At 38.5% G+C, this 10,922-nt stretch overlaps 1 pseudogene; it reads right to left on the bottom strand.

Annotated features, from left to right (window-relative positions):
- Nucleotides 1–4,976: 4,976 nt before the first annotated feature.
- LOC147421272 (uncharacterized) lies at nt 4,977–9,912 on the bottom strand (annotated as a pseudogene).
- Between the last annotated feature and the right edge of the window lie 1,010 nt (nt 9,913–10,922).

The following is a 10,922-nucleotide window of genomic DNA, read 5'->3' as shown; positions in this document are numbered from 1 at the left end:
GGTGTCCGTGAGCCGTGAGGGTTAACATGCCCCCCTTCCTGATGTAGATTTCGTCCTCGGAAGCTATTGAGTTGAAGGTCGTTCGTCAAGGTGGAAGAGCATTTGAGATGAATGTCCTTAGCCTTCTTCAGTCACTGCAAAATCAAACAACATTGGCACAGTAACTGCATTCTCATAAGCGATTAAAAAGCATATGCAGTTTTAGGCTGACAAATTGATTGGTAACAGAATTTTAAACAATTTGTCAGCCTCAATAAACATTAAATTGCAATATAATCAAATGCATAAACAAATGTAAAGGTAAAAAATTAAACAAGTCTGGGGTCGCTAATTTGATGGTCTAAAGGCACTAGAGATCGACTATTAATACCATGGGTAAGCTTCTTAATTTTCTCTGGTCAATTAAGTTGCTTAATCGCGAGAGCCAAGTATTTCATATTCGAGGGCTGACTAGAGGCTATACCTAGAAGACCTTTTAGTTAAGCTACGATAAAAGGAATTTCTCATGAAATCATCGCCTGACTGATTACATTTTCTTTGACCCCCCAAAGTCTTTTCACAATGATTCAATTTTGATGTGTGTGCTTATTTTGTATGCCTTGGGTTTTTTGCTTTTCAAGGAAAAGCGCCCACACTGGGAACCTCTAGGGCTCTAGTACCATAGGCGATACATGTGAGTGAAGTACCCAATCAAGCTGAGATTTCTGTTCCAGCTTAAGATTTTACATTGTGGCACTTTGATTTTTTGTTTGTTCATTTTCATCATTTTAATTTTGTAACTTTGGGGGGTCATATAACATTGATACACCTCCCCAGGCTCATAACACAAGTAAACTCCCTTTATAATACTTAAGCTAAAGGTCATTAGGGCCAAGCCCACTAGAAAGCCCTAGTACATTTCACACAATGCTGCGTAAATCGGATTAAGAACCTAAGTAACCAGTGATTATTAGGAAGGCATTCCCCATGGTATTAAGAGAAGATCTCTAACACCTAACTTGGTCAAACTAGCTTAGTCGAACTGCTTGATTTTTAAATCTAGACAAGTGATTATGACAAAAAATTCATTGAATTTAATGTTTGATACTAAGAAAATGCATTGAATATTATGCTACCAATTACAATCAAAGCAGACAAACATGGATGCAAAAAAGATAAGGGGCAATGTTAATGAACAAGAAACGCCTGTTTGTGTTGATGGTCGCGCTTGATTTGAAGTGTGAATGAGACCAAGATCCCATGAAGGTCCAAATCCTAACCACAGCAACACGTTCATGTACACACTAAGAAACACAAAGAATACCTCTAGGAGGCACATCAGTGGAAAAAAGTACCAACACTTATTGAACACAACAAAAAAAACATAAGGAACCCTAACCTAATTATTTGCACTCCCCCTAGAGATTCAAGGGAATAAGATATTGTAGAGATTGGGGGGGAAACCCTAAGGCTAAACCCCTATCCTTGTCGTCGAGATAAACAAAGTCATCATCCATGAGACCATATGTGCCATCCGTGTAGTCATGTAAATCTTCTTCTTCATCATAGGTACCCATGTTTACTAAGAAGGTCACTATACGCCTATAGTCATCTTGGTCAAAAGGATAGGCTTGTGCAATGGAAGAAACGCTCTCTACTAAGTATGGATCAGTCGTGGTCAAGAGACGTATCAGCCACTCTAACTCCTCAAAATTCCTCTCACATGCTAGCGTACCTACCAAATCCCATTCACATGCAAGCACCGGAAAGACCATGTGAAACATTTGTGAAAAGTAACAAGGGTACCTCTCACCCAAGGCAGGAGTAGATGACTCTAGCGTACTAGCCATATCTGTACACGCAAATAGATGATGGTTAGAGTGAAAATATTACAAGGGTCGTGTTCTTGTGCATAATGTGTTTTTATGATTTTGTGTTATGGCTCTTGGTCTTTTACTTTTTTATCTTGTTTTTGTGAGTATAAGGATTTATATATACATTCCCTAAGATTGAAGATTAAGAAGTCAGGGAGAAAGGTTGAGAGGGAAGCAAGTGAATGATGGATATCAACAAACACTCCCCCCTTCCTTGGGTAGATCATACCGTTTGAAATGATGTCGTCACCCTTTGAAACGAGTTGTTCCAAGTTGTTATAGGTGAAGTCTTTAACCAATAGTTTTCGACCTCTCTATGCGTTTCATCTAGTTGCAAGGGTGGTAAGGTACTCTCCCATGATTTTATTTGCAACATCGTTGTAGGTGGTGAACTTACAACGGGAGGTGTAAACTCTTTCTTGCTTGTATAGATATGTACAATGGTAGGTGGAGGTTGTGTCGAAGTTTCTATTTCCGTATAGGAACTACCTGAAGAGCAAGAAGATTCATTTGCTTTCCCTATTCCTGAGCTAGGTGGAACAAATCGTTCTTTCTTTGGTACCCAAACTAGCTCTGGAGCGGGTGTGTCGCATTCCATGATTTTTTCCTTTCCACGATCTTCAATTTGTTTTGGAGCCACAGGATTGAGCTCACATGGGCCCGGTGACAAGTAAGAGCACAATTTACGTTTTGGCACCCAGATTTGATCATTTCCTTCATAGTAGCCTTGGGCTTCCAATAGTTTTTTAGGAATCCAACGCAACATTTCTTTACATTTCTTGGGGCGAATGGGACGTCTCTTACCAGGCTCATGTCTTTTAACATTGGCTATGGTTGCTAAAGAAGCTTTAGGGACCCACTTGTATGTTTTCTTTGTTATATTGGGATGGGTCTTGTGTGTCTCAAGCTTTATTTCAGCTACATCAGTTGAAGCTCTAGAGACTTGGGCTATGGGGACATATGGTTCAACCCCTTGGACATGCAATGTTTTGGGTTTTATTTCCTTAAGAGGCAATATCTCAGGGACTATGGCTTGCGTGGCAGGGCTAAGAGTTGGTTTCTATGTTGTGACACCCCCTGTCCCCCAATCAATAGTGCATTTGGTGGCTATCATCCACGTGCGTCCTAGGTTTATATTACCCTCCATAGTTCCAGCAGGCATGACCAAAAAGTCTTGATCTACAACCCCATTGTCATAACTGACAGAAGTGTGCCAGATTCCAAAAACTGCTCTTGTTGACACCCTTGACTTGGATAATACTCTCAGATAGAGGTGGCTTCCCTAACTGACACCACACCCCATATTATAGCAGATTATATTTAGCACCCGTGTCCAATAAGGCGTTATATAGCACTTTTCCATAGGTGCTGTTTAGCTCAATAGGGTATCGTAGAGGTGTGTCAGAGTCCAACCAATCCTCGTCGATTTCAACGTGGAATGCATGTGTGACTCCAAGGTTAGCCTCTCGTTTTCTTCTTATACGTTGTTGTTGCTCTTTAGCCTGAGCTTGAGCTTGTATCTTCTTCAATTCTATTTGTGCCTTGGCTGCCTTTTTTGTATGGATGGCACGCAACTCCTCTTGGCTTAAAGGATCATAGTATCCTTTAAATTTGCTCCCATTGAGGAATCCAATGGTTTCAACTCCATCAAGATTCTCCACACAAATGGTTCCTTGTGTGGTGATCTCACATACTCTATATGGTCCTTTTCCCGCATATTTCAACTTTTTCTTTTCGTTACGCACTCCATACATAAGGACTTTATCACCAACATTGATATCTTTGTTCTTTAGATGACGGTCAAAGCATTTATTCCTCCTATCTTTCTCCACAAGTGCATTTTTCACATCTAATTGCCTCTCTTCATCTAGTCTTTCAAGGATATATAATCACTCAACTAAGGGGTTACCATCCCAACCTTCTTGAGAAGCTACTCGAAGACTAGGAACGACAAACTCCCATGGCATAACCGCTTCTTGGCCATACACCATCTTGAGTCTTACCATACCCCGAGCGACATTTTCCGAGCGAACACAAATCCGAGCAAACAAATTAAGAAAGTGAATCATAATACATGAAAATGAACTCAACAAGTTATAGTATTACAGACACTATCCAATTTGTTGATAACTAAACCTTACATCACAATTACTTGCCAATAATTCTCTAAATTCTTTAAGGAGTTTCTTTCGTCTCATCAATGACTTAATGTTTATCCATAACACAAATTACGTTGTCAAATCATTAATACAAGAGAATTCCATAAAAAATGGACAAAGTTTTCTTTGTAAAATGAAAAAAATTCAAACTAACCATGGTCCATTGGACACCTCACATGAGGATTTCAAAATATTCACTTTCAAAATCATACAAGGAATGACATGTCCATTTGTCGATACTTAAACTCTAGATCATAAGCACTCGATAATAATTTTAGACTCTATGAAGAGCCGCATCCGTCATTAATGAAAACATTGCGTTTATGACGCATTTCACAGATATGAAAGTCATATCGCAATTGCTTCTCCATCCTTTGAGCCGCTGCCTCTACATAGATCGGCAATGCACTTCCACAAACAAGCAAAAGTGAATGTAGTCAATATGCATGCACTCAAAATTCAATCTATGGATCTCATTAATAACATTAAACATAATTCTTCCGCAAGATACATAAATGCCAAAAAGTGAAACATAACATAAAGACCCAAAACACAGAGCAAACAAAATAGGGAAGTGAATCATAATACAAGAAAATGAACTCAATAAGCTACATTTTCACAAATACTTTCTTATTTGTTAATAACTAAACCCTACATCACAAACACTTGCCAACAATTCTCTAGATTCTTGAAGGAGTCGCATTCGTCTCATCAATTCACAATGTTATGTATTATACATAATACAAATTATGTTGTCAAATCATTAATACAAGAGCCTTTCATATAAAAAATTGGACAAAGCTTCCTTTGTAAAATGAAGAAAATTTCAAACTAACCATGGTCCAATGGACACCTCACATGAGAATTTCAAAATATTCACTTTCAAAATCATAGAAGGAATGATATGTCCATTTTTCAATACTTAAACTCTACATCATAAGCACTCGCTAATAATTCTTAGACTCTATGAAGAGTCATATTCGTCATCAATGAAAACATTGCGTTTATGACGCGTTTCACAGATACGAAAGTCGTATCTCAATTCCTTCGCCATTCTTTGAGCCGCTGCCTCTGCATAAATCGGCAATGCACTTCCACAAACAAACAAAAGTATATGTAGTTATTATGCATGTAATCAAGATTTAATCTATGGATCTAATAACATTAGACGTAATTCTTACGCAAGATACATAAATGCCAAAAAGTGAAACACAACATAAAGATCAAAAACACAAAAGTAATGTCAATGTCATAGTAGGAGCGAAGTCTCACTAGTCATCATAAGGGTCGACACGCGATGGCATGTCACCCTCATCCGCAACATCTAGAGAGGTAGATGCCTCCTCTCGGCTTCGCTTTTTAGGGCAAAGCAAGGGAACCACATAGTCTCTAATAAGAGACTCATCGGTGTCAAGCGCAGCACATTCTCGTTCAGATGATAAGCATGCAGCCAAAACGGGAGCTGTACCACACCCAAGCTCCAAACAAATACCTCCACGTCGACAAAGCAGCTCAACAAAAGCTGCAACAAAAGCCTAGCTCCGCTGCATCTCACCCCGCCAAGGCATCCTTGATCCTGATCTAGCTAAGAAAGGCTCAAGAAAATGGTGTGTCATGAACAAATCTGAAGGCTGGAGACCCAAGCAAGAGAACATAGTGGTGCTCTCAGCCACAAAGCATGCTGGCTGCATCCCAATCCTGTGTACCATAAGTAGCACAGAGCACTGGCACTACAAATCAAATTACAAAACCACAACATTGAAGAAACATTGAAGAAAGAGCCTCAACAAAACTATACAATACTGAAGTGAAAACAATACCTGAATTCGACCAGATAAACCCTCAACATATCCATATGAACTATGATGGAGCACTATAATGCGACGATGTACCACCATCTGTGAAGCACGACAGAACCTCTCCACCCATCCAATAACCTCTCCCATTCATAGGTTCTTGTAAGAAAAAACTACCGATATTATGAAATAATATTAATGCAAGTAATCAAACACAACACAAATACCTGCAGTAGAAGCCATAATGAGCAGCCATCCAGAATCTGCAAGTGTAGAAAAAGTCAAATGGATAGCAGATCGTACATGCTCCTTAGTGCAAATATCCCAACGAGATGGAGAAGAAGAACCAATATGCAATCCACCAAAAGGAAGATCCAAGAAGACAAAATCTGCGGCTCACGAAACAGACTTTCCCCCACGAGTGTATGGCACACCGCTTGAGCGAACTCGAGACATATGTTGATGCACAAGATTCCATGATGCATTGCGAGTACCCTCTCTATAATTTGCAGCGATAGAAATGTAATCGCCAACAATAGCAATACATCGTGTATCAACAGGAAGCATTGGGTAACGCAAAGGAGACTCCAAAACATAGACAAATTGTATGCTCCTCTAACAACAATCAAGCCCGAGGAGTCTGCGACAACATATTTATGATATGTGAACTTTTTCACAAAGTATTAATAAAAGTTGACAATAAAAATTTCGACACTAACCGTGCTCTAGAACATCCTTCTCAATAGTGGTATCAACCACAGTCTCCATCCTCTCACTAGACAAGTGGACACCTTAAAAGACATATACAACTGTTTTTGAACCTACAAGAATCAACAGCATGAAAACATAAAAGTTAAAGAATGACATAAGCATACCTGGTTGTCTCACCTTTGAAGTAGCAGGTGGTGGTTGTCTCACCTCTGCTGCTGCATCCCTAAGCATGGTTTCTCGAAGCTCTTTCTCTCTCTCAAGGATGTGACCCTGCACCATATCTAACCACCATCGACATGTATCTCTCTCCCATGTTGTCAAAGTGGGCATGCTAGGGTGGTACATATATGTGTCCTTTGACGCAGTCTGTGCCCACTGTCTTACCACAAATGGGAGAGTTGGCAAGATCCCCTTTGAAACCAAAAGTGACAAAAACCTAACAAGAAACAAAAACATTGAACATATGACTCGATAGTGACATACAAAGCAAGATCAAAATTGTTACAAACCTGTAAGCCAATCATTGAGCTGCCATTGAAAAAGTATCAACTTTCTTGAGTGCTTGTTTCTCTACATCTTTGCTTTTAGCCTCCAAAGAAACCTCCAAAGGATAGAGAAAAGGCCTAGCTTCAAACTTAATTTCATCAAAGTAGAACCCCAATGTGCATTCATGTGGCAATGGTGCCCCTCCTGGCACATTTGAATTGTCCAAAACAAGTTGTGTTGCTCTCTCATAGACACGAGCAAGGTAGCCCTCTCTACGCAGCCAACTACAAATTTAAAGTTATTTAAACAAATATTATCTCTTAGACAAAGCAAGCCAAACATTAAATAACTAGTAAATCATACTCACTGTCGAAACAAATTATCTCCCTTCTTCAAACCAAAAGCAGTCCTTGTGATCCTATCAGACTCGAGTAATGAAACCCATTGGATTTTATTCTGCATAGGGGCATCATGGAGTGCACTCAAGTTTAGCTTCTCTAAAGTTGCCCAGCTGTCATGTCCCCATTTGAGTGACATAATCTTTGCCAACCAGTCTGTCCCAAGATTGGGATCCAAAATATTCAAGAGCTACAACACAATACAAAGAGCATGAAGTTTTACTTCACATCCATAACAACAATCAACACAATGACTATTGCTTGATTATTTGGTGAAGTGTACCTTTCCAATGCGTTCTTGATATTTATGTATTATCTCATGATGAATGCTTTTCTCCTCCTTCTTCACATCCTCTACAGGCATTCCTTGCTTGAGTTGAGTCAATCTAGACTCTTTCTCTTTAGTTATTTGAATCTAAAAAAGAAATTAATTTGTCTAAGAGTTATTCAAATGACTTAAAAATAATTTGCAAGCAAAAAATAAATAAAACTCACATCATAAACTAGCATGCCAAGGTAGCGTCGTGTGAGTGGATACCAAGGTTTTGCACCTTTAGCATACTTTCTTCTCACAGATGCAATTAGTTTCTGGTCTTTGTCGGGGAGAGTTTTTAGGTAGCTTTCATGTTCAGCTACACATATGTGATTGGTGTTCACAATCTCATCCCGTATGTGAGTGGCCACCAAAGCATGCATGTTCATACTGCAAAAACCCATATTGATTTTTTTCCATAATAAAGTATTCAACAACAAGATATATGCTTTAGTAGATACTCACACATTCATTCGTTGCAAGCTACTTAGCAATGCAATCTCAGGAACCTTGGTGGGATCTATGATAGTACAAAGGACCCTACAATGTCTCTCCTTTGAGGTGGAAAACTTCTCTTTGATAGCTTCAGTCCATGCAAGCGTGCAATGGTTGCCCTCCCAAACATAAAACATGTGGTCTGACAGATCTGCAAACCTTGGTTGTCTTTTGAGCTCCAACTCATACTCCTCATTGATTTCTATCCAAAGAGGATCCCACTTTTCCTTGATGTTATCTTCAAAACAAGAAACCAAAATTAGTGAATTCAAAAAGAATTTTTAAAATAGAAATTCACTTAACAAATTTAAGAAGCTTCAACTTACCTGTAGCAGTGGTTTGCTCTCTCTTAAATGTCCAAAGTGAAACAATGAAAGCTCCCTTTTCTTGCATATATCCTTCCCTTGCAAAAGCCGTTTTTTAACCACCTAAATCATCTCTTAAACCTCTGACTCTAGCATATGGAATCAACCAACACAAAGGTATAGGAGGACAGTCGAAGCAACTGAACATACGTGTGGTCTGAAGTACATCGGCACCTCTATGCATAAAAATATTTTGCTCCTTGTCAATCTTTGCAGCTGCAATTACCTCATCTCGCATTTCCCAAGGGATAATTTGAAGTTCGTTTTCTTCAGGAGCGAATGTGTCATCAATTTCGTGCATAGACCCTTGGTCAACATCCACAGAGTGAATCTCTTCCTCTTCAATGCCATGACACTCTGACATTTCTGTTACTGACACTGATGACACATGTTCACTACTTTCAAGTGGTTGTGTAGACTTCTCATTACGTAGACTTTTCTTTAATCTTCCACGAGATGGACTACAAATAAAATACACAATCAACATCTTAAAAAATTTGTACATTGCCTCTAAACATGAACTTTAACATGCATGTCTATGAGCAATGAAAACTTGCCTCTAAACATGAACGTTAACAATGAAAACATTGCCTTTAAACATGAATGTTAACATGCATGTCTATAAGCAATGTTTCAAACAGAATTTAATCTTTACATAGTCCATTGGAGGAGACAAAAAATAAAGATTGAAGACAAAAAATAAATACTATCTCCAACAAAACATTGCTTATAAAGATGCACGCTAACATGTAACATGTATGACTAGAACCTTTTTTGTGCATAAAAATAAATTCTAGAAACATTGGTTTTAAACATGCACGTTGACATGCAGGTCTTTAAGTTGCCCTTCAATAAAATACACAATCAATCTTTGAAAATATTTGGACAGCACCTCCTTTGAATGTGGAACAAAATTTTAAAAAATATAATAATCCAATGGACACCTCACATGAGGGTTTCTTAATATTGAATATAAAAAACAAAAATAATATCTTTTGAAACATTAGTCACTATTCTCTAAACATGCAGGTTTTTAGACACTAATTGACTTGAAAGCTTGGATGATTTGAAAGCTTTTGTTCATATGTAAACATCGTCTCTAGGCATTCACATTAACATGCAGGTCTTTAGACACTAAATAAAATTTAGCAAGCTACAAACATTCTCGTCAACGGGTAGTTCTAGAAGCAATTTTCTTTTGTAAAAATATATACATTATTTTTTATACAATTTGCTTTTAGGCATGCACATCGACGGGCACCTCTACATGCATAATAATGGCACCTCTACATGAGAAAATGTACCTAACAGGAGGGCGTCCTTTACGTCCCGCCATTGCTCCTCTCCGATTTTTTGGTGATGTTGGCATGGAGATGCAAGCTTTGCGTAGATACTCGGATGACAGATGCTCTAACGCTCACACTTCGCAGGTGGTTTCTCACCTGCATGTGCAACTCATACTCATAACCATATTTTGAAAGCCTCAAGAGACCGCACTTTCTTTTTGTGAATTCTGACAAGCTTTGCTTCAATTGTCTTGAAACATTGAAAACATTGTTAACTGGAGGCTCAATTTTCAAGATTGTACTCAAACCATTTCCTGATGACTTGGGCCATTACACGACACTCGCTCAGGTAGCAGAATATATCCGCATGTCGTCATAAACCAAGACTACTGAAAGCATTTATAGCTCTATTACTAGCATGGCAATCAGCACAAAATTTTGACAAATTTCCTACACTTGAAAAATTAAAAGCTCTAAAACTGAACTGTCTATGCATATACAAAAGGTTTTTACTCAAAATTACAAGCTCTACATTGCATATTTTATTTACAAGCTCTATATTGCATACTCTATTTACAAGCTCTGCGTTGCATATTTCAATTACAAGCTCTGCGCTGCATATTCTAATTACAAGCTCTATATTGCATACTTTATTTAGAGGATCTATATTGCATACTTTATTTAGAAGCTCTGTATTGCATACTATTTAGCAGTACAAAACTATGCTTACAAAACTAAACTGTGCTTTGGCTAAAGGGTAGTTAAGGCTTGTTTTAGCGAGTCAAAAGTCTAATGTGACAAAATCTTGGGATGATAATCGAGGCCAGATGGAGTGTAATGGCTGCATCACCACCACCGAGGAGGTGTATTACTCAGGAACTCAACATCTAAGGCATAACCCAGGCCACATTGAGATGAGAACATCTCCATGTGAAGGGCTGGCATTGCATACATCTTTGACTGCTTTGTCCTACAATTTCTGTATTATAGTCGTATCCATCTGGTTTCCAAGTCTCTCAACTAAGTAAGGCCTTGAATAATGAGCTTGCTCTTCTCATCG

Source organism: Adiantum capillus-veneris, chromosome 28, assembly GCF_014529385.1.
Source record: "Adiantum capillus-veneris isolate H3 chromosome 28, ASM1452938v2, whole genome shotgun sequence".
Classification (NCBI taxonomy): Eukaryota; Viridiplantae; Streptophyta; class Polypodiopsida; order Polypodiales; family Pteridaceae; genus Adiantum; species Adiantum capillus-veneris.
This window is presented reverse-complemented; position numbering and strand designations above follow the sequence as displayed.